Below are 24803 nucleotides of genomic sequence, written 5' to 3'. Positions count from 1 at the left end.
TCACTGCTCCAGATGCTAGTGTCTCGCTGAGCACCTGGCCAGCTTCTCTGTCAACGTCTCCGTCTGCTGCTCTTGCTTCTCTGTCTCCTTGAGATGCACGCACAAGAGACAGCGTCTGCCTGGGACATCTTGTTATCTTCCAGTATATAGGGTTCCTCTCACGGGCACGAAGTCTCAGCCATGGAAAGCACTGGACACAGAAAGCTCCCCAAAGGACACTAAAAAATAGGACCTGATTCTTTCATGAAATGATGACTTTATTGCCTTCACTCTTGGCTTTACTTTGTAAATTAGCAAGGGGGTCTTGAATTTAATGGCTGCCTCTCCCAGGACACTAACTTAGGCTCTTGGGTTTGAGACTGCTCTCTCTTCGGTGCAGATGGAAGATCTGCAATAAAAGAGATGAATTTTCTGCTGCTATTACTCTGCACGCTAGTTCATACACTAAGTTTAAAATCTATATTTCCAGTCTGATAACTTGTTGCTTGCAGGATAAACTTTAGGTTAGTGACAGTTTATTTATCCAGTGGAAGTACAGCAATTTATGACAAATGCATCAAATGACATGACAATCCCCTGGCATGGAAGGTGGTGGACTGACTCAGAGAGTTTCTGTAAGGTGCTTCTCACCTGAGCATCCTCTGGATGGTAGGAATAGAGCCTAAGTGACCGTCATTTATTATGTCACCCTTACTCAGTTCATACATAAAATGTTACCTCAATTTTACAGAAAATTCATGTGAAGGCTGATTGACTTTCAGATGGAGTTCTTTCTTGATAGTTTGCAAAATTCCTACATGGAGTAAGGGCCTGTACTTTGAATTTTTAGGAGAAATCAGCAAAGAGGCAGAGTACTCTGTTACAGTAACAATTCTGAGTTTCTGAGATAAGACAACAAAAATTCCCAGACTTAAGGATAATTTTACTCCAAACTACTAATTAAATATATAATCATATAATCACATATGTAAATCTGGGTCTCCTTTTACTTTCAGTGACCCTAGTTCAAACACAAAGGGTATTTTTAGTTCCAATTTTTCCTTTTTACCAAGCTTGATCAGTGAACAAGAAAGTCTTATCAATCATCCACTTGTTGGAAAGCATGGAGCTTTTGAACCACACAGATCATTTCAAAATTAGAAATGCCTCCACTGAGGGGCCCATGTCAGGGCTTTCAGGAGGCAGTTGTCACTGGACCGTAGGTCTGACATGTGTCTTTGGGTAAAAGCAGCTAAGAAATGTTCCTTGGGGTGGTGTGGGTGAAGAAAGCAATAGAAACAGTATTTCTATTTTTTTAACAAGTAACTCGCAATTCACATTTGGTAGAAAGCTATATAGCTGTTCCTTACTTAAAGTGTTCTTCTCACTTAAAGCGTTCCTCCTAAAATGCTTGCAAAACAAAATTATTTTAAAAGTAACACACACTTTCCCATTGACACATTCTGAAGATGCCTCCATAAGGAAAACTTTTTGGTGGCAGAAAAATATTTTCTTACTATTAAATATGAGTAATAATCACTATCCTTTATTGAGGTCTTACGACTTGCCATTGTTTAAAGAGGCTGTATACAGTTCTCTCATTTTATTCCTCACCATGGTCCTATGAGGTATTGTCTCGATTTCCCAGGTAAGAAATCTAAGGAAAAAAGAATTTAAGTAACCAGTTCAAGGTCACGTGATTAGGGTAAAGAAAGGATGAAGTCAAGCTGTCTGACCCTAAGCCACGCCCCTCACCTAGGCCACCGCGCTGCCACCAACAAGCATCCACGTCGATCTGGAGGAAGAGAGCAATTTCCTAGGCTGTCAGACATTGAGATCAAAATACACTGTCATTTGGATTGTGGAACTTGGATTCTCCGTCGTTACCCTTGATATTATCCTAAGAACTAACCCAGGATGACCTACCGTTTTTCTTGGCTTAAGACTCACTCATGGTGGATGATTGGGAAATGTTAATTGCATGACATAGATTCACTCATTATAAGGGGTTATGAGTTAATGTGCTTCCTCCCTAGGGGTATTTACAGAATTGGTAGTTGAATATTAGTTTAATTGAATTGAATGCAGATATTATGGTTTCACAAGTGCTACTGCGAAACAGTTGAAAAAAATCAGACAAGTGACGGTAAAGTCTGTTTTATTAAGGATAAAGCTGATTGAAGGGTGGGACTTCATTATGGCCACAGTCAGACTCCCTAGTGTTTTCCCCCAAGTCTAAAACTTAGTACAGCTCACCCAGGGGAAGGTTGGCTCTGCAGAACTTACAGACATATAGCAAAAGAGTTGTGTCAGCTGCATCTACGGTGTCCCTACACTGGAACAAAATGAGAGCTAGGTTTTTCCACCTGGCCCTAGAAGCAGGCCTGGGCCCTGACCCCCTCACGATCACCACCCACAAGGCAGGAGGTGAGCGAAACACACCTACCCTCAGAAAGGGAGATGCAAAAGGACCAGAAAGAAAGGGCTGAGTTTCTCATGCTCAGTCCTTCCCATGTCACCAAACAGATAAGTCACAACTTATCACTCAGGGAAGAGTGAAGAGGGCAGGGAGAAGGGCCACAGCTACTTTTCCCAAAGCTTTCTAAAGGGTGAAAGCTCCTAACGTATGTGTGAAGCAGGAACCTAGGAGGAGAGGGGAGATTCCCTCCAATCCCAGAAGTTGTGTTGATGCTCCGAGCCTTCTGCTCTGGCACTGAGCTCTTACGCATGTGGAACAGGGACACAGATACACTACACATGGAGCGAAAGTTCCTGAAGGGTTTATGGTTCTTTGGAATTGATTTAAGATTTGACCATAACCTCAAGAAAAAGGAGCTGTGACTCCAGCTGGCAACAGTTAAGTAGCTGGGGAGGCACCCGCCAGGGCATCCTGAGAACATTGCTGGCGGGGGACAGGCTGGCCACTTCCCGTCTGAGAGGCAGCAGCAGCCGGTTTGAAATAAGGAAGCATCTCATTTAAGGGGCCCTTAATTGACACTGTATTACTTCCAGCACTGTAGGAATTCAATAATGGAGCAACCCAACCGGAGTACAACTAGTTGAAGATCAATCTGATTTGATTTTTCACGGGGCAAAGATAAAAAAAAAAAACAAAAACCTAACACGTAAGCACTTACAATCATTCCCTTCCCTGCATCCTCAGGAAGATCGTTGTCTGTCTCAGTGGCTCAGTTCCTGTGCCTTTGGATGCCTTTAGTGTGCTGGTCAGAGAAACGGGTAGAAAAGAGGATTGGGAGAAAGTGAAGAGAGGTTAACTTGATTTGCACAGGATAGGGCATAGGGCCACCTAAGGAAGCACAGAAAACATCCAGGACTCAAGGACAAGAGGGAGGGAGGAGGGAGTGACAAGAGAGGCCGCCTAGGCTGGAGATTTTGAAAGAGAGGAGAGAAATTTGAGTAGCTGCCGTGAGCTGCGGGATTTGCGGGAGAGAGGAGTGGGGACATGGATTTGTAGCAAGTTTTGATGGGCACTTCTGAGTAACTCTCTCTTCCCCTGACCCAAGGAAGATGTTAATAAAGATCTTCATCATTCTGCAAGATTTCAGAATGGTATTTATTTTTCTCTCACATACGTTATCATGAGGTAATGGGCTTTCAGGAAAGGCAAAGAAGCCCAGATTTATTTGGATATATCTATTTGAATCCTTCTAGAATGAGTCATCTTGTGGGTAATGTGCTTGTCCATAAAGCATAAAGTGGTGGCTGTAAAAGCCTGTGCCTGGGAGGTGGCCAGAGTGCAGGGTGTGATAATGGCTCAAGGACAGAGTTATGACAAGGATATGTTAGCAGGTGGCCCAGCCGAAGCCAGAGACCTGAGGTGCAATCGCCTCTCCAGTCCTTCTTGGCCAACACACTGCCTGTCGCCTGTCAATGGGCTTCCCTGGCCAAGACTTGTGGTTAGTCTCTGGCACGTCGTCTTTGGATCTTCTGTTCTGCAGGTTTGCTGGAGAATGGCCCGCTGGTGAGGTGAGGTTCCAACTGCTGGGCACGAGGTCACGGAAAGTCACCACACTGGGATTCAGAAGTGCAGAGCTCCAGAGGCAGCTTAGCACTGGATGACTCTTATTCACCTGCCTGGCCTCAGTTTCCTCACCTGTAAAACAGCAGTCTTGGGAAGGCAACATCAGTGATCCCTGACACTCAGTGATGCCTTTCCAGGTGCTCGTTCCTTACTGCAGGTATTGCTGCCATTTTGTCCTGCCCCAGGGGCCTGGCCAGCTGCAATCCCCCACCCAGATGTTCATTCTACTCATATCGTGTCCCTCTCAGCGAGAACTAACTGGGAGTGAGCAAGGCCAGTGGGGCCATGGCTAGAGCACCAAAGCCGCCTGCTCCTGAACTGTGAGCTCCAGGCTGGCTAGGGAGGGAGGGGGGTGTCTCATCAGTGACCCAGGCGCTCTGGGAACCATGCACTTCTCCCCTGCTCCGCACCACGCCCCTACTCGTGCACACATACACACAGACACAGACGCCTGCACACAGAATGAGGCAGTAGAGCTTGTCTCCGGAGTGCAGACAGCTTGCATAGCAGGAGGAGGCAGCTTTGTTTTTCTCCAGACACTTCTCAGAGCCACTGAAACAGCAACTGGATAAATATAGGAGGATGACGCATCAGCTCTGAGTGGATATGCGTGCACGAGCGTGCATGCACAAACAAGCCGGCAAGCTGCAGTCTGCCACGTGGCTCTCAACCTCCAAGAATTGACACTTGGGCTCCCAGAGCCAGAGAGTCTGAACAGAACTTGGTGTCATCAAAGAAGCCTGGCAGGAGGGTGATATGAGGCCACGAGCGCAATCATGCCCTTGGCTCCTTGGAGCATTCTTGGAGGTCACCCTCTGCTGGGCCCTGGCTATATATAGTCCTGCCTTCTCCAGGACACATGCGATCTTTCTGAATGAAGTACCAAGAAATCCTCCCAGGCCCAGTGAAAGTATCAACGAAGTGGCATTTGAAGGTCTTAGAAAATGAGCGGAGGAAACAGAGCAGGTGTTTTGCTCATTGTGAAAGGCCAATGCTGATTTGGAAGGTTTTGAGGTAGGGAACGTGGGCCAAACTCAGCACTGCCAATTTTTAATTACCAGCACAATTAGCAGCCTGGCTTAACAACAAGCCTATTTTGTCAAGCTCTGTTTAAGAACCAGCGAATTGTAGCAATAGCACCAAACAGATGAACAACACAGGCATCATGTCCCACTCTCTGAAAGCAACGCTCTGCCTTCACAGTCCTGCACTGATCACAACCCTGCTGCCGGCCGACACCTGGCGTCCTCTTATGGGCCCTGACTAAGTTGGCATAAGGGTAGGAATCATGTCTCTGTGAGGCCTTCTACCCTGTGCTCAATCGATCCGTACTAAGGGAATTGTATTAAATCAATGTGCCATGCGTCAAAATAAAACACAATCTCTCTGTCGTCTTATCATCCTGCATCATGACCACCACTTGGACTAATTTTGAACTATTTGATGTAAAGGCATACAGCCCCTAAAGCTTACTAAGGAGCATTTCCCTGGGGACAAAATGTCTGTGGGAGACCCAGCACCCAGGAGTGTCGTCAGGCCTGGGATGTTTCGGCAGAGTTTCCCTGATAGAACTGGTGTGTGGTTGCATCCGTTACTCAAATCAAACCTAAGAGACTTGGGCCAAGATTGTTCCTCTGGGATGAGCAAGATCTCTGAGGAACAAGAGGGGCCCAGAAACAATAGCAGGGGACCTTTGCGAGGAGAGGGAGGCTGCAGATGTTTCTGGAGCACAAGTCTTTGTCTCTAGGACCGTGTCAGAGAAGCAGAAACCACAGACTTTCACCAGCCCCTGCTCAGCTTTCACGGAGCCTCCAGCGCTTTCGTTTCTGGGCAAGACAGGTGATGCCTGATTCTTCACCAGTGCTAAACTTAGGGCAGTCGTGGTGGAAGGGACCTCAGACTCCTCAAGGGAGATCTAGGCAAGTCCCCACTTCACAACCACTCTGATTGCAGCAGAGTACACTGTGCCAGAAGACCGGCAGTGGACTGAGTAGTGTTAGTTGCAGAGTCTTAGTCCCTTGGGGCCACTACAATAAAATACCTTAGAGCAGGTCATTTATAAGCAACAGAAATTTATTGCTCACACTTCTGGAAGCTGGGAAGGCCAAGACCAAGACGCCAGCAGATTTGATGTCTGCTGAGGGCCCACTCTCTGCTTAATAGACGGCACTTCTTGCTGCATCCTCAAATGGTGGAAAAGATGAACAACCTGTCTTGGGCCTCTTTTGGAAGGGAACAAACCTCACTAATCACCTCCTGAGGCCCCACTTCTTCGTTTCACCATATTGGGGATGGGTTTCAACATGTGAATTTGAGGGGAACACAAACATTCAGACCATAGCAGTCATTAAGATCTTGCCCCCATCTACTGCCTCATTCGCTGCCCAGTTCTACCATAATAAATCTATTTGCTGGAGACAAACATGGCTTTTCTTGGAGTCACCTGCAAATACTGTACAAGGGAATGTCAGTCATTCCCCACCCTGTCTCTGTGCACACTTACAAACTACACCTCCGGGGGGGCCTGGCCGTCTCTGTCCAGTTAGGTAAGGCCAAAGGGAAGTCCGAGCAGGAGGTTAGAGGGCAGGGAAGGAAAGAAGTTGTACTTCCACCCCTCTTCCTCTGCTTGCGGTGATGTCTCTGGCAGTGTCCATGTTTCCTCTGTGGTCCTACCATGGCTCCAGTGTCCTCTGATGCCCTAGACTCATCTCCTTGGTCCCTCTGGCTCTTGCCGTTGCTAATCTCTGCCTTCCCATGTCCTTGTCAGCGCTGCAGCTCTTCCGTCTATGCATAGCTGATTCCTCTGTTCATTCCCTTTATTGAACTACCTGACTTAGGCTGTCTTCTTGTCTCAGTCCTGACTCAGAGAGTTAGCATCTAGACATATTATAAGTGAGCTTAATGGCTATGTTTTCTCTGCAAAACCCTACAGTAGCAGGGAAGTCCTAGGGAGCTCAAGAAAGAACTCAGAAAGGAAGAAAAAGGTGAATTTTCCCCAGGTCTTCTCTGCCTCCAAAAGGCTCCTCTGTCTCCAGTGTTGTGTGGAAAGGCTATAACCAAGCACCCCTTCCACCATCCTGACTTGGTACTCTCTGGCTTTACACCATGGGATCTCTGCCCCAGGGGAAATCTGCTTCCTGGCATCACGATTTGTGAGCTCCCAATTATAGATTTTGCACATGCATCTTCCCTCCCTGCGACTGCACCTCCCCTACCCACCTCTCTGTCTATGTGGCTCTTCCTCCTTTGCAAACCTACGTAAAGCCTGAAATCTGACTTCTGTTATTGTTATACGGCCTTTCAGCCAGTTATAAATGCAATTGGAGCTCGAATGCTCTTGCAGTCTTTTGCTTCTTTTTACCAGAGATCTTGTAGTTTTAATTACATGTGCTTTCCTACTGAGCTGATAGAATTTTAAAGTATACACAGATACGATGCCATGTCTACTATTTCTTTGGCTGGGTGTTCCTACCCTGCTCCCCAGCAATTACAACATCTAGAACTGCTCCAGTATGTCCAACAAATATTGATATGCTGCCTAAACAAAATCCTTCAGCTAAAAAGATGAGGCTTATACCTACTTGCCAGGACAGCATGCTTTCTGTGGGAGCAAAGCTGGCCTGAAAACCCTCAGACCTGTTCTTTCTCTGGTAGAACATCCCCAGTAGAATGCAGTCTCCAGGCACTGGGTTTTGCTCAGTCATTATTTTTATTTCTCCCTGGGCCTTGTGTGTTTAAACTATATCTGCAATGCAGTTGTTTTTCCTCCAGCACAAACCTCCTGAAGGGGATTCTTGCTGACGGCATCTGTGGCGGAGACGAGCTCATGCCTGAAGAGATAAATTATTTATGGTGAATGGTGCCCTAATGGATTGTGTGATCAATAATGCTTATAATAGCACAGCAGTGGACAAAAAGCAGAAGGGTTAGAACACGTGTCTACATCATTCTGAGAAGATAGGGCTCACCAGATAGCAAGAGGAGAAAAGCGGTACTTGTGATGTCAACCTTAAAACGGTTCTGAATCAGGAAGAAAGTGCAGCTTTTCTTTTCTTTTCTTTTCTTTTTTAATTTAAAGGGACAAATCAGTTTCTAGTCATGGGGACACTGCACCAAAACGCCCCTAATATTATCCACTTTCCCAAAGACCAGCCTTCCTGCTCTAAACTAGCAGAGAGTTTCCCTGTGTTTCCAAGCCTTCCCAGCAGCTCTGCAAAGAACAAGCTGAATTTTTCCCTGTGTGCTGGTGTATGTCCTGCCTGCAAGTAATGAAGACATTAGTGTCTGTTACGTACAGTGCTAATCGCTTCACTGCAGTGCTCGGCCCCAGTTCCTAGGCAACATCCAGTATCTCAACAGGCTTCTTCGTGCAGATGTATGATCCCAAGTTTAAACTTATCAAGACTCTACTTTTTTTTGCCTGCTGGAAAGCTCCACCAGAATATCCAACTAGAATTCCAAAATCTACATGTCCAAAACCAGTGGCATTATCTCCAAATCTCTCCTCCACCTTCTACCTACTACCTTACTCTCCCCACTCTCCTGCAAAAAACAAAACAAACAAACGAAAAAAATCCTGTATTTCTTCTTGATCTACTGTCATCCTACCACCAACATTTTGTAGTTATCCATGCTCAGGCACCACACTCTTCCCTTTCCAGGCCCAGCACAAACGTCGCTCCCTCCCTGAAGCCTCCGCTCCAATCTGAAACCCAGGCACTCAGGTTTCTCCCACAACACTCTTCACATTCTCGCTGATGTTCTGGATATTTGTACACATGTCACCTCTCAAATTACACAAGGAGCCCCTTTGTGTACAGACCATGTCTTAATCACCTTTGAATATCCCAAGGAGGCTGTCACAGCACCGTAGTAGACTTTCCATTAGAGTTTGTTGAATAAATCATTGAATAAACAAATCTACATGCAGGTAATAAGGTGGCACTGGCAAGTCCTGTCTTCTTTATCACCTGTACCCCTATGGTGCACAACAGAGAAGGGTGGGAAGGGACTAAGCCGCACTGGAGGAATTCTAGGCGAATGGTGCCCAGACTCTGTTTCGCTAGACTGGGCCTTTTCCTGGATTCTCACTGGTGTTTCCTAAAGGCAGAACGAGTTCCCCGTACTGTGGCCACAGCTCCACTGAACAGAGGGATGTCTCAGTCTGTGCAGGAGACATTTCCGCAGAAAGGAGAGAGTAACCTGGGCTCTTCTAGGCTGATTTGGGTGAGGAGAAGCTGTGCCAGGCGTTCCCAAGGCTCCCGAAGGCTTTAAAGGAAAGAAACATGAGAATCCCAGCCACAGGCACCTACCAGTGCTGAGTGTCACCATGGTCAAGGGCTTCTCTAGTCACTCCTGGACTCCAATAACCAAGCAAGGTTGGCGGCAGGGCCATGGGGCCCAAGGTCCCACTGCCATACACTCCTACAGGCTTTGTCTCATCTTTCTGAATTGACGGGGTTGTCTGGGTAGGCCATGGATAGGAGACAAAGAGAAACAAAATTATTTTTAGATAAAATTAATACAAATGTCTAGCCAGTAGCAGGACACTCAGTAAATAGTAATTTCTTTCTGTCAACTCTTCAATGGGTGCCGTCCAAGATTCACTCCTGGATGTAACTGTCAAGATAAAGGATCTTTGCATAACCTCTCAGGAAAGCCTTTCTGCAAGCTCTAGGGGAGGGGTGGATTAGATCTGCAGGCAGCTCCCCAGTCTAGGCTTCAGGACCCACACTGCATGTAGTTCCAACGTATGGGAGAAAATCTCTCCCTGTTACTAGGCTCAATTGTCTTTGCAGTGAGAACTTTGATTTTGTATTTTCTTACTTGAGTGCAATTAAGTTTTCAAACATAAAATTGAGCTAATGTCATCGTTGAGCATTTCATTTACTTTTTTTCTCTTATAAAGGAAACTGCCCTTGAATATATTTGCTGTGTGATTACACAGTCAAATAAGGACACATTTAAATATTCAACTGGGTAACTGCGTCTACAATCTACGTTCGTTACTGGCGTTCAACACTATGCATGAATAGGAACACCTACCTTGATATGGTTTTTGATATTCACTTTGGTCTCTTCAGTGTGACGTAGTGATTTATTTCCTCTTCTAATCTTAGCAAATCACCTGGTTATCATTGAGAACAACAGCCATTCTGGAGATACTGTTCAGGATGACTTCAGAACTAGAAATAGTATCTGGCTTATTTTTAGTACATTTTACCTAAGAATTTTATGTCTGAATAGGGTAATGAAAGCCTAGGAGAGTCAACTAACTCTACACAGTATTGCACTGGTTCAGTGGTCACCCAAAAATCAAATCCATAATTCCTGATCATGCTTTCAACTCCTCTAATTCTTCTTTGAAGGAAAGAACCTCAAAGCACCATATTCTCAATACTTTTTGGCAACAAGGCTCTCCTTTTCTGTATAATTTATCCCTTGGTCCATGGTAGGTCTTAAACAATAAATCATTGTTGAGGTCATGAAAGAATGAAAAAAAAAAATGAACTGACAAATATTCCCTTGACCTTCTGTGGAAAGGAGATGCAATGGTCTTATCTCACACTTTTATAATCTGAAAAAAAAAACAACAGGTGATTCAAGCCATTACTTGAGAAATCAAAACAAAGGCATGTTCCATGTGTTTTTGGCAATTAGGCCTCTTTTTAGCCATATAAATCCTCAGAAAAGCGGTTATGTAATTCCATGGTAAGGAGACAGTGTGTGGGAAAACGTGTCCTTTGAGTATATCAAAGTTCAGCTGTAACTGTTTGCAACGTCACAACTGAGACCCAGATTCTCATTTGATTTCCTAAGCTAGACAGGATTGGCCAAGGATCCTACCAGAGGAAAATTTTCAGAACCTCAACCTCACTCAGAAATGGCATTGGTGACAGAGTTCTGGGAGGCACCTCTCGAGCCAGCACCCAGCACAATTGCCAGCTCTGAGGTGGAAGCTATAATTAAGGGCTTGATCCTCCATGGTGAACAAAAGAGTTATGGAATTATATGTAGCAGTGAAGAGTTTGTTGGCATTGATATTTGTGAAGCCTATTAGTATAAGTGTCAGAGGGAAGAGACTTTCGAATTTCATATACTCCATTCCCCTGATTCCACAGAAATGAATCGAAGATGGATTATTTTTTAGCTGAAAGACCCTAGGAGGAGAAATCTAAAACTTCACTGTTTTAGAACTTACTAGAAATAAAAATGAAAGAAGAGTTCTTTGACGGTACATTTTTTTATCAGATGCATTCATCCTGCCCTCCTAGACCTTCAACTATGCCCACCTGAAACTCCTAGGTTAGCTCTCTGTCATTCTCCAATGGCCACTCCCACTCTTGGGTGACCACTGCCTTTCTCCCTGGACCAAGAGCTAAATCCCCTTGCTGCTTTTTTTTATAAGCGTGGCTCATGGTGGCACAGGTCCCTTCCTCAGGCCCCAGTTTTTGGAGGCATGTGTGACGTGAGAAGATGGCTGCCTAAACCAACCAGCTCTTCACCTCCATCCCATCACTGTCACTGTCGTTAAGGAGGTTCCAGCCCTCTGTCCTGAGATGGTGGCTCGCTCCAGAAGGCGGCTGTCTTGCATATACACATGATGTATTTGAAGACGGGAAAAAATAATATTTCATCTGAAACCCCCGAGTTAATCCATTTCCTTAAAACCACTTAGACGTTACAAGAGCCACAGCAGAATTCCCACCACCGCTGTTGACATTTTCTGCCTCAGAATGGTTCCCTGTCAATCAGCAAAGTGAATGCCTTACAGGGCCTGTGCTTGGCTTGAGCAACACAGGAGAGACCAGAGCGCCTTCCACGAGAACCCCCCTGGCACAGACGGCCCTCCGTCCACCAGCTCAGTGGGCTTTAGTTCCTTCCCCACCCCGCACGCCCAGCACAGCCGCCCGGCTTGCTCTCCTGGGCTGCTCTGAGCATCTGCCAACATCCGGCCATGAGGCTGACGTTCATTAGCGCTGATGACTCACGTGCTGTGCTTTCTGAGCTCGGGCGCGCGCTGGGGAGCACCTGGAGGAGCAGCCCGGTTCTGACTGCTATTGCCTCTGCTTTCTAAAGAAACCCGGGAGGCTGCCCCTGAGTGTGCGGGCTCTGGGCTCACCGCTTCAAGGGGGGCAGACCGAGATGAGGAAGTTGGAGCAGGGAGGAGAGAAGAGGTAGGACGTCAGGGGGGCCAGAGGGAAGTATCGTGTCTCTCTGACACTCCAGCTTTCTTTATAATTTGAAACAATTCTAGGTCTTTCCTAACAAAGCTTTAGTCACTGGGAGCCTTATGCAGTTAGAGAATTTTGCTCAAAAATATGGCAGAGATGGTGCTATGTGCTCATCAAACCTGTTGCCTTTGTCTCCTGGACCCACAGCTCATGACATTTCCCAGCCCCCTTCAATCAGATGGGCCATCTGACTGAGTTCTGGCCACTGAACATTAGAGGAAATGATATGTATGATGGAAGCCAGGCCCATGAGACCAGACCTGTGATACTGCACACCTCTTATCCCCATCAGTGGGCTCCATGTCCACACCCGAGGTGAACTTGGCAGCCACGCATTAAAGGTGGAAGGTAAGGGTAGACCCCCAGATGACTGTGGGGAATAAAAGACTGCCAAGTAAGTAGAAATAACCATCCCTGTGCTAAGGCACCGGGACTCCGGTGCTGTGGTTGCAGCAGCTGGCCTCACTTACCCTGACTAACGAACCATTTCCTTCCATGCCCGTCACAAAATTGTGTGGCTGCTGTGCTACATTTTTTATATTAGAAATAAAGGCTTATAAATTGTAAAAAGGCTAATGATATTACAATTCTAAGGGTGGGGGCGTATACAAATCCTTTAGTTGTCTTAGAATTCATTTGTATCCAGTACTGCTCAACGTAAGTAAATTCCATGGCAAAGCTTTGATATTTCTAGTTTAATCACAGATTTGAGCTATAGTAATATTTGTTGATATAGACTCTAACCAGTATTCTATTTAGCTTCTAACTTTAACAAATTCCCATTGGCAGCTGAAAAGTCCTAATTCCTTGAAAGGAAAAAAATGAAAAAAGAAAAAGTGTAGGGGTAATTTTGAATTGGCTTTTTTTTTTTTTCCTTGTGAATTCCTATGACTACCGAGTTGGTATTTAGCGCTGCATTTCTGTGTGTGAGTTTCTTGCATGTAGGGCCTATGCTCTGTCATACTTTACATGCCTCTCAATGGCTAGCAGTGTTCTACTGTGCACAGTTTGCTGGATATTTTAAACAAAATCGATCTTTATCCACCTTTTCTTTTGCATCCCTTGGATCATCCCTCCATTCAGTCACTTTGCCTTTTGGGCCTCAAGAAAGAATGACACAGGAAAAATGAGAGAAAATAGGAGTAACCGACTGGCCATGGGGAAGAAGGGAGCTGGAAGAATTTAGGGGCTGGAGGGTCCCTGAGAAACGTTCCTGAAGCCCCTTCCTGCAAGAGCAGGAAGACAAGACAGATGCCCTCTTTACCCACCCCAGTTGGCTCTGCATGCAGAGGGAAGGAACTCAAGTACAGGTTCCGAGCTAGAGCCCAGGGAAGCAACATGATCCCCACAAAATAGTGGGGTTCTAACGCACTGACACGGTGTGGGGCACTGGAGTGATTTGCATGGGTGGCAAAGAAATGGGGAAGGCTTTTTGGACAGTCTTGGAGACTTCTGAGGCCCGGAACTGTGTGGCAGAAACAAATAACACCTTTGTGCCCCAGAGGGTCCAGGACGTGGCTGGGAGAGAGAGCTGGGCGTGAAGATCCTGTGGTCAGGAGCAAGGGATGACTCAGCAGCCACCTGGTGAACCAATAACTGACGAGCAGATGGTGAGGTGGACACCTCCGGGGAGGCCAGCATGGATGGCAAATGATCCTGAGGACCAGATGTCCCCTCCCAATACCTGGCACTGCCTAAGCCTCCAAAATGTGGATGCAACCCTGGGGAAAGAGGGAAGGGAGAAGCCAAATTAATTTAAATTAAATTTCTACAACTCCCCCAGCGGAATGGAGACTTAAAAAGAAAAAAAAGGGAAAAAAAGAATTCTATGTCTACCATACCTGAATAATGTAAAATGAAATTGATACCTGTGACATGTGATCCAAGAAATAGGAGTTTCTATTAACCTTAAAGAAAAGGCACGAAGGATGTTAACGAGCGTTGTAATTCCAGGAACAATGGAAAGCCTCCCTCCCCACTTTCTCCCTCACCACTGTGCGGGTGTTTGAATTTCCACCATCATAACAGTTTTTATTTTTTTCCCCCTTTGATTTAAGATCTTCTTCTAATAATACACATACTATTGAGGGATGTTAGCTTTATTAGTCACTTCTCCCTTGATGTGAACCAGTTTATCTACATTTTCCGGGCAGCAGGGTGCGAGCAAGGATCGTTTCCGCACGAGGGAAGGAGGGAAAAAGGACGGAGGGAAAGGAGGGCTGTGAGAGGGTGGGGGAGGATTAGTGAAGCAAAGGATCAAATACTGTTCGGGGCAGGGGGAAAGGAGAGTGGAACCTCTGAATACAAACTTTGCCTACCTCATAATCTTGAACGGGAGCGACCTTGGACAGAACTAACTCAGTGTTATTAAAAGCCACCCTGCTTCCCCTCAAGGTGGCTGCCCTTCCGGGGGAGGTGCAGGGTGCTATGTGACCCATCTCTAGGTGATGTGTGGGCTGCGGTGGCAGCAGATACTAACCACGGTGCCCACCAGACTGCTCCCCTCTCTAGCACATTCCCTCTGCGAAGCTCAAAAAGCCTTACACACAGTAATGAATTCATTAAGCCCAACAGGACACCTGCGAGGCAGGTGCCCGTTACATCAATTAAGCACTGATCAACATTATTTCAGCGTAGAGATGGCGCTCCTACCAGGCAGAAAACAGGATCCAGAGAAGTCCCAGGGCTTGCGAAATAATGGCTTTCTCTTGAGGAGTTAAATCAGCCTTTTGTGCGATGAGGCTGCGGCAGGGACAGAGCATATAAAGCAGGTGTTCGCTGTGACATGAATCTGAAAAGTTAAGCCAGGGGAGAAATAGGTAAATAAAAGCGAATGTAAGACCTAAATCCCACAGCAAGGGCAGTGACAGGCAGAGAGTCACTTGGCAGCCACGGAAAGATACTATTAAGAAGGAAGAAAACAATGCCCAGTCCTTTGTGTACAGGGATAGTGAATTATTAGTTTTTTTCCTTGTCGTGACCTTGTGATATTGAGTAGCCTCCCTTCAGACAATCAGTGTTGACATCAGCTACATGCTCAGATCAATAGACATTTCAGAGGATGTCGAGAAGCTGTGTTCTCAGAGGCAAAGCAGGCAGCCGGTGTATCTTGTCCACCCGCCATGTCACCTGCTTTGCAGGGAGATTAGGATGTGGAAATGGGTCAGCGTCCTTCACGGCGTCAGCGAGAGGCTTTTCCACTGTGCTTCGGGGATGAGTCAGTCTGCGGGTTATTTTCCACTAACCCAGGCACGTGGCCATTCATTAAATCTGGAAATAAATCATGCACAGGGCCCCTGGGGAACTGTATTTGTTTTGCATGGTTCTAATTCAGCACATCCAGCTAGAAAGGACAGCCGCTCCACCCTTACCAGTTCTGAGAAAATAAATTGCTGCTGATTTTCAGCCTTTCTGCCTTAAGAGATTGCCCGTTGCTGGTTTGAGGTTTCCGAACAGTATTTCTCAAAAAGATCATGCTCATTAAATCCATTTTGGACTTGATCCTTTTGAATATTAATGCCAGGGGGCGTTGTGAGGACCCCACTGTGATGGGCCTGGCACGACCAGATACTGATTCACACCTGGGCATGTGGAACCACCCTGCAACAGTGTGCCCAGAGCAGTGAGTCTGAAATTTTCATTCCCGTAAGAATCACCCAGGGAACAGGTTAAAATATAGATTCCTGGGCCTCGTTCCTAAAGATTCTGATTAAACAGGTCTGTGGCAGGGACCCAGGCATCTGCATTTTTATTATATAAGCTCCTCAGGTGATTTTCATGCAGGTGGTCTTGTGACCATCCTTTGAGAAACCACGTCCTAAGCCCAGTCAGCAGGGAGGACAGCGTGGAAGACAGAGCAGGATCCCTTTTCATCTTCAGGCGTGTCTCTCCCCACTGTCCTCACTGACTCTCAGCCCTTGCCCTTGGGAGCCTTCCTGCCTGGACTTCTCCTGTTACTCCATTGCCAGATGCCACTTGGGCAGCCCAACCCTGACCATCGGCTCCTTCTGGAAAGCAAGCCTCCGTGTGGCTCTGACCCCAGCGTGGCCGTGCACGGCAGATGTGGTGTTCATGTGGGGTGGTGGAGGGTGCTGATATGGCTTCCATGATTTTTATTCTTCATAGTCCAGGCAACCACAGTTACTTTTTTCTAGTACTTTACCCCTTACCTACAAACTAAAGATATCAGACTTAAGCTCCTACAAACTCCCACCCAGTGTAGACCTAAAGGGGAGGGATCCCCATCATTACATTATAAGCATTTTCTCCAAGAAGGAAGGAAATATACTACTAAAATCTCCCAATTATCTGCACTAATGAAGAAGGCCATGCCACAGATAATCCAATTATTTTTTACTTTGAAATTAATTGCATGGTTTCTTGATGGGAGATGTGCTTCCTAACTGTGCCTTGCTTTTACTGGCACGTGGCTATTTCCCAAGCCATACATCAGCTGATTGCGTGGTGAGATGGAAGCATGTGGGATGCCCGGGGAAAGATAGTATGGGTTTTGCTTCCAAATTTATTATGATAACTACACTTAGGCACAGTGTGTAAGCCCTCAAATCACAGGGCCCAGACATTTCAACTCAGAAACCCTTGGACAACAAATAGTGGTGACAACCAAAGCATGGGCCAGTAGCTACTCGTAGCTATGTGCAGATCAGCAGGAAGGGAAGCTCATCTACACGACAGCGTCGTCCACATTTCAGGTCCTGGGGGTTGTGCAGCATAGCGTGTGTGGTCCTTCTAATCTTGAGATCCCAAGAACTTATAACCTGAAACATAGTGGTCAGATGAGGGCCTAGAGATGAGGGTGATCCTTAGTGGTCTCCATTAGCCCAAGAAATGGAACACGGGCCACTAAAATTTCCTGCTCAGTGTTTGGACTTATCTCCTCCAAGTCTTTGAACAGGAGAATTCAGCCAGTCAGCCAATTAACACATACCCAGACAAACTCTTTCTGGCAATGAGTTGGGTATTTAGATAGGGAATTGCATTGATGCATGCAGGGACATTTATGCTTAGGCACACAATGAAGCAATGATGTCTTAAATCAGGAATCATTTAATTACCACATTGGCATCAGGTGCTTCCATAGGTGGTAAGCTGAGAATTGTTGCACAAGTTACCACCCCCGCCAATACCTTTCCTTGATATCGACACAACCATATTCTCCATCCACACATCCCTGTCCATAGTTGGAGAGAGTCACTAAGAAGTTGGAGGGAAACGGCATTCCAGGTGCGGTGACCTGGGCTGACACATCTAAAATACATACCTGAGCCTGCCACCCTCAGCATGACTTGGTGCTTTGGATGCCGTGGCCATTAACACACCAGCCAGTGTGCGTTTTAGGACCCAGTTACAGGTGTCTCTGCTTTTTTTCACAGTGCTTTGGATCCTGAAGGGTCTTGTTTAACTTCTTCCCCACTTAACAAAAGGATAGAGAGTTACAACTGAATTTTTTCTATTTGCAGAAGAAGCTAAGTTAAAAGTTCGTTTCTGGGAACCCTTACCCTGACCTTTCTGCTGCCTGGACAAACTTCTCCTTCCTTTCTAAAGAGCTCCCGGAGGCTGGCTGTGCTTTACTGTCCTCCTGATAGCTGTCTCCATGAATCCTGTACGTAGGGTTGTTCTCCCAGCATAGTGGCCATGAAGGTGGATCATTCAGATCTCTTTTAAGGGGACCTGCTGTGAGGAGCATGGCTGATTGACAGCCTCCATCTGTTGCACCTTTGGATCCACTGCGGGATCCTTTAGGGCTGCTCCCGTCACTGACAGAGAATGGTGGGGGTACTGGGCCAGTTATTCCTGCCTGACGGGAAATTCTCTAATGAGCAACTATGGCCCAGGGTCTCCCATTGACCAAGTCACCTAGAACTGCGCTGTGGTCCATGGCGCTTCTGCCCCCAATCCTTCTTCTCCTCTCTTCCTTCGTAGGTGTCAGACCTGCATTTCTGTCTTCAGATTCACTGGCTATTCTTGCTCTTATTTTTTTTATTTGCCTCAATAAATATCTTACATCTCCAGTCCAGTCTTAGTGTTCACTGCTCAGAAGCCACAGGAGACACCAGAAATGACGTGAGAAAACAGGCAGTAAAGATTTGCAACTGGCTTACATGTGTCCTGCCTGACAAGGAGAAGCCCATTCTGAGTGATATCTGGGATTTGGATATTCCCTGGCACATGGCGGGAGCCCAGCCATTGAAGATTTCACATGGGAAAACATTCTGTTGGGGAAGAATGGCTTTGCATGTGCAATGATTTCGACATTTGAAAGATACAAGGGGAAACATGGCCCACAAGTACAGTGGAGTTTGCTGATTGCTACTAAGCTGTACAGGGGTCCTGCAGGGAAATAATGAGAAACTAAGAGCAGTTGACATGCAGATAAAAGCTGAGTGTGGGAGCCTGAGGGCCTTGCTGGTAGTTTACAGGGAGGCTCGTCTGTCCTGCAGTGGAGAGCAGACACAGCTGAGGAACAGATAAATACAGATGAAGCTTTCTTCATTTGCCCACTGCTCACCTCCTGCTGTGCAGCCTGGTTCCTAACAGGCCACAGCTGGTACCAGTCCATGGCCCAAGGGTTAGGGACTGCAGTTTTAAGGGATCAGGGCCCCAGTTGGGAGAAGATAAGACCCTGAAAACTAGGATGGGGATATCTAGGCGGATGTTCCCAAGGATTTTCATTCTTTAAACTCCCCTGAGCTCTCAGAACTTTCAGAGGTGGCCCCCCAGGGTAAGAGCTAGGATTTTTCCAATTCAGAAAGATACCACAAGGGACCCTCCTCAGCAAGGTACCAGGCGTGCGCCGCCCCCCAACCCCAGGAGCTATCCCATCTTGTATTCTGTCTGCCAGGCCAACAGCTAAGATTAAATTTCAGCCCAGTCAGGTACTGGTTGCAAAGAAGGAGATTATATTCCAAAAGAGCTGTGAGAATTAGCCAGCATAAATCAGAAGAGCCAGGAGAATACCCTGGCATTAGGGTTAGAGCATGCTTGAGCAAGGTGGCTGAACATAAGACTGGGAGCCCAAGAGACGGTCAGTCAACGAGGGTGGTACTGCAACTGGAAGAAGGCAACCATGGAGGGACAGGAAGTGGCAGATAGCCACTTCAATTAACAGTCGCCATCATTTATTCATTAATTTCCTGGACCTGAGAAGATTTTCAGATCTGGATCCCATTGACTAAAGAGGTGGCAGGATCCCTTGGTAGAATGATGCTATAATACCATGGCAAGTATAAACTATAGTGATTTCTCTAGTTCTTTCCCAAGGAGACCACATACACTGGGGAAAGGAAAACAGGTAGATATTTTGAGGACTATCAGACACAGGGTCTGAGCTGGCACTGGTATCTGCAGATCTGCAGTATTGTCACAGCCCCCCTGTGAGAGTTGGGGCTCACATAGCCAGGCGATAGAGAAAGTCCTGCCTAACATCTGGCTTTCCGTGTGTCCTCTGGGAGGCCCATGGATCCACCCAGTAGTGATGCCTCTAGTCTCTGAGTATACAGTTGCCAGAATCCACGTTGGAGTCTTCGTCTGTTGGGAATGAGATATCACAGTGGCGAAAGCCAAACGAAAGACTCTGAAATTGTTCCCACCTCTACCCCATCCCCATCTAAGATAGTCAATAAAAAAAAACCGATATCATAATCTAGGGGTGGAGATTTGTGCCCATTAGACCTAAAAGTTACAGGGGTCGTGGCTGCCAACATCTCTCTATTTAGTTTGCCGGTGTGGCCCCTGCAGGAACCGGGTGGACGCTGAAGAATGACTGTTGTCTACTTCAGGCCTAGCCAGGTGGAAATCCTGATCAAAGCTGATGTGCCTGGTGTGATTTCATTGCCAGAACATATTAGTAAGTCTCAGGTACATGGTACATGGCCATTGATTTGGTGACTAAAAAACAATATTTGTTATAATGTGATCTGGTTCTAGGGCGTTTCTCAGCCTCTACCATAATATAGTCCCAAGAGATCTGAACCCACTAGACATTCTGCAGAACATCACGCTCCATTACAGGGATGACGTCATGCTAATTGAGCAAGATGAGCAAGAGATTGCTAAACACGGGAGGCCTCAGGAAGACACTTGCACTCCACAGAAGAACTGTATGAAGAATCACAGAGAAACCACTGCAGTGAAGTTTTTAGGGGTCTAGAATATCCTCACTAAAGTAAAAGGCAGATGTCTTGCAGCCCTTATCACAAAAAAGGAAGCACAGCACCTTCCTTTGAAGGCCTCTTTGGCCTCTTTTACAGAGAGCGTGTTCCACATTCCACACCTAGGAATACTGCTCCAGCCCGTATACCAGGTGATGCAGGAGACTGTCAGCTTATAGAGGGCCTGGAGTAGGAATGGGCTCTGCAGCAGATCTGGTGTGTGGGACAAGTTGCCCTGCCACTTGGGCCATGTGATCCAGCAGGCCCTGTGGTGTTGGAAGTGTCGACAGCAGAAGAAAATATAGTGCGGAGTTTATGGCAAGTCCCAGTGAGAAAATGCAGGCCCCTGGGGGTCTGGAGCAAGGCTGTGCCTTTTAGTAAAATCACATGCTTTTTGAGAGAAAGCTCCTGCATATTTCTGGGCATGTTTCTGATGGCATGCTGGACCATGGGGCATCACGTGACCATGTGTCCAGACTGTCCATTGTGATCTGGGTTCCGTTGGAACCACCAGGTCATGAAGTCACTCAGGCTCAGCAGGGGTCTATTGTAAGATGGAAATGAGTGGAGCCAAAGGCATGGGGAAGTTGCATCAATAGGGAGCCCAGACCTCCTTGTCACTCACCATGATCCCCAGCTCTCACCTCTTGCCAAAGGACTGTCCCACATGGCTGGCTGAGGGAGGCAAGAGGAGAAAGCCCAAGACTGGTTTATGAACTGTGAAGGATCTGAGATTTTACTCTGCTTGTAAGCTAAAAAGTTATCCTGCCACTGTTGTGTGGATGCTGGTAGAAGATATAAGGTCAGAAACAAAGAACTTTATTGCTCAGCATAATCGCAGTAGCCAGAGCATCAGCATTTTCTTGCGCCAGTTCCCCTGCACTCCAATTCCTATAAAGCAATGCAAAAAATGCCGGGTGACACCTGCGCATGCAGTGGGCTGCCTTACAGGGGAGAAACTCTGAGCTTCAGGAACCCAAATGTTCTCTAATGGGCAGTAGCACCGCTGCTCTTTGCTCTGGAGGGAGACACTAAATCTTTCAAGGCTGTTCACTATACAAACCTCCTGAAGAAGATGAGTTGGAACAAAGGCAGTCAGTGACTCTGCTTGCAAACGTGGAAATAACAGAGACTCATGGCTCCATATGCGATGCAAGCCAGAAATCAATGACAGTTTTATTATAGTCATATTCGGGGTGACCCTGAAAGACAGTAGAGAAGAGAAACTTCTCAATGGGCAGAGCAGTGAGCAGTACACCTGATCATCCACTTTGTAACCTGAGGTGAGAATACAGTGGACCCCCTTATCCACGGGAGAAGTGCCCCAAGACACCCAGAGGAAGCCTGAAACTGCAGATAGTACCAAATCCTATATAAACCATGTTTTCTCCTATACATGCATACCTGTGATAAAGTTGAATTTGTAAATTAGGCATGGTAAGAGAGTAACAGCAATAACTAATAATAACATAGAACATAGAACGATTATAAAATATACCGTAAAAGAAGTTAGGTGAATGTGGTCTCTCTCTCAAAATATCTGATTGTACTGTACCGTGGCTAACTGAAGCCATGGAAACACAACCACAGATGGGGGGACTACTGTACATAGACCCCTGGGCTGGCCGGGAGCCTGGCAATAAAAAACTGGAATACTGGTGAGCAGTCCCGGAGCAGAGGCGTGTCGGTGGACACAGAGGATTGAGCATTGAGCGTCCAGGTTGTTGTATCACACTTTACTACTCATTATAAAGCATCCTCACAGAAGAGGGACTGGACAACTAAGGAGACAAAATGACCCAGCCAGTCGATGTTAGCCAGTCTTTGTTGCCAGCTGTCTCGGGGCTGGCGTGCTGGACACGTGAATGGAGTGGCCACAGGGATGGAGAGGGAGGCTATTCATGGACCCGACAATGTTGGCTTCCATTTAGCAAGGCTGATCTGGGTCTTGCTGCCTTTGAATGCCCAACCTGTCAGTAACAAAGATGAATACTGAGTCCCTGAGGTGGCGCTATTTCCAAGGACAACAATAGGCCATTTGGGGACAGGGCACCTACATTGGGCCCCACCATCCTGGAAGGGTGAGCAGTTCGCCTTAACAGCATAGCTATCCATCTCAAAATGAAGTTGCCTTTTCTGCCCGCAGAGCCTCAGCCGGCACCACTGTCCAGGGGTTTGCGATATCCCTGATCCACAGTCTCAGGAACCCAAATAACATGGCATCCAACAGGGCAGCCACTACACAGTGAAGGAAATAAAGGAGTGGGCCCTTGGGACACACCCACTGTATCACACAGCACACCACCCAAAGGCACCCAGCCTTGGAATTCTGGAACCACCTGCTAAAAGTGCAGCTGAAATGCCAGCTCAGAGGCAATACTCTGCAAGGATGGGATGCCATTCTTTAGGATGCAATGTGTACGTAAAGTCAGAGGCCCCTATGTGGTGCTGTGTCTCCAACAGAAAGAATACATGTGTCTGAGATTTGCTGGATGACATCAGGAGAGATCCTACTTAACACAACTCCCAATGACTTACTGATTCAATTGGTAATTCCTGTCCCCACAACTCCAGATTCTGCAAGATTAGAGTCCTGGTCCCCAAAGGAGTATACTCTTGCAAGGGGGCACAGCAAGCCACATTCTGTGTGTGCTTGTTTATGGGTGCTCATGGGCTGTGTGTGAGGTTATATATGTAGGTGTGATCATGAGTGTATGTGTTATATATGTGGATGTGGAAGAGATTTCTGCATGTGTGTGCACTGTGTGAGTAACATGTGATCAGGTGTGTGGGAAGTGGTATCTGTATGTATGTGTGGTATGTGTACGTAGTGGGGCTGTGTATATATGTGGTATAGAGATATATTTTGCACGAGGGGTATAGACACATGTGTGTGATATATCTATGTGTGGTTTGTGTACATGTACATGTAGTATGTTTAAACATGAGGTGTGTGGAGGGTATGTGCATGAGGGTGATGTGTGGAGTATGTGTACATATGTGTAATGTGTGGTATATATAGCTGTGTAGTGGGGGACATGTGCATGGCATGTATTGTGGTGTGTGTATATGTATGTGTGTTGTGTGGGATGTTTTGTATGTATGTGTGTACTTGGTGTTATGTTAGGTACATGTATATGGTGTGTGCATGTGTGCATGATATATGTGCGTGGTAGCAGTAGTGCATGTGCATATGTTTGTGGTACAGATATATGTGTGACTATGTAGGATTTATATACATGTGGTGTGTGTAAGACGTGTATGTGTAGTGCACGTACAGTGTATACTTATGTGCATGGTGTGTGGAAGTGTGGAAGTGTGTTTTTATGTTTGTGGTGTGTGTACATGTGTGTTTATGTGTGATGTTTGTGTGGTGTTTACATGTGTATACAGTGTATACTGTGAGTGTCATATATATGTTTGTGTGACATAATCTATACGCATGTGTATGATATATATTGATGTGATGTGTATGTTTACATGCACATAGTACGTACACAATTGTGGGTATAGTAGGTATATGTATATGGGTGTGCAGTTGTGATGGGGTGTGGGTAATTTGTATACATAAGTGGTATTTAGGTGGTGTGTGTGTACAAGTGTGTGCTGTGTGTGGTGTATGTGCATGTGGTACATGTGTAAAGTGTGTGCTGTGTGTGTACATGTGTGAGGCATGCAGAGTATGTGCATGTGAACAGTATCTGTGTGTGGTATGCACATACACACATATGTTTGGCATGTGTGGTTGCACACATATGTGTGACATTTTGGTGTGTACATACATGTAACATGTGATACATGCAGGCACCTGTGGTCTGTGTGTGCTAGGTATATGTGGGGTGTGTGTCTGTGTGTGTGGTGTATGCAGAGTGTATGTGTGGTGCATACAGTGTATGTACATGTTTGTGTTGTGTGGCATACATTTGGTGTGTTTTGTGTATGATATGCACATGTGCCCATGTGTTTGGTGTGTGTGGTATGTGTGTGTGGTGCACAGTGTATGTATGTGCTTGGGCCGGGTATGGTGTGCATGTGATGTGGGTATGTAGAGTGTGTGTGGTAAGCGTGTACATGTGTGCTGTGTGTGGTCTTCTGGCTGAGTAGTAAGCCCTTGGGGGAGCGGCGGGTGTCTCTTCTTTCTCTCGCTTCCTCCCCAGGGTACCTCTTCACTCAGCAAGATCCTGAGAGCATCGTTGGCTGACAAGAGTCCATTTCCCAAGTAGCTTAAAGACTGCATGACTCCCACAGTCGTCCTTGACAGCCGGCCCCAGCGCCCCGCCTCCCGCACACATCCGGCGGCCCCGCGTTGGGCTGGCAGCTAACCAACCGTGATATTGGCAGTCATGCTCGTGCGCTCAAGCCACCCGCGTGCACGTG

At 46.5% G+C, this 24803-nt stretch overlaps 1 long non-coding RNA gene across 1 annotated transcript; it reads right to left on the bottom strand.

The window, feature by feature from the left end:
- Positions 1–3569: 3569 nt before the first annotated feature.
- On the bottom strand, positions 3570–10426 carry LOC138398969 (uncharacterized). Its single transcript, XR_011236074.1, has 3 exons — positions 10067–10426; positions 9334–9485; positions 3570–4093 (listed from the first exon to the last, which is right to left on the bottom strand). It is a non-coding gene; the product is annotated as an uncharacterized lncRNA (long non-coding RNA).
- Positions 10427–24803: the final 14377 nt, after the last annotated feature.

The sequence above is a fragment of the Eulemur rufifrons genome, chromosome 18 (assembly GCF_041146395.1).
Source record: "Eulemur rufifrons isolate Redbay chromosome 18, OSU_ERuf_1, whole genome shotgun sequence".
Taxonomy (NCBI): Eukaryota; Metazoa; Chordata; class Mammalia; order Primates; family Lemuridae; genus Eulemur; species Eulemur rufifrons.
This window is presented reverse-complemented; position numbering and strand designations above follow the sequence as displayed.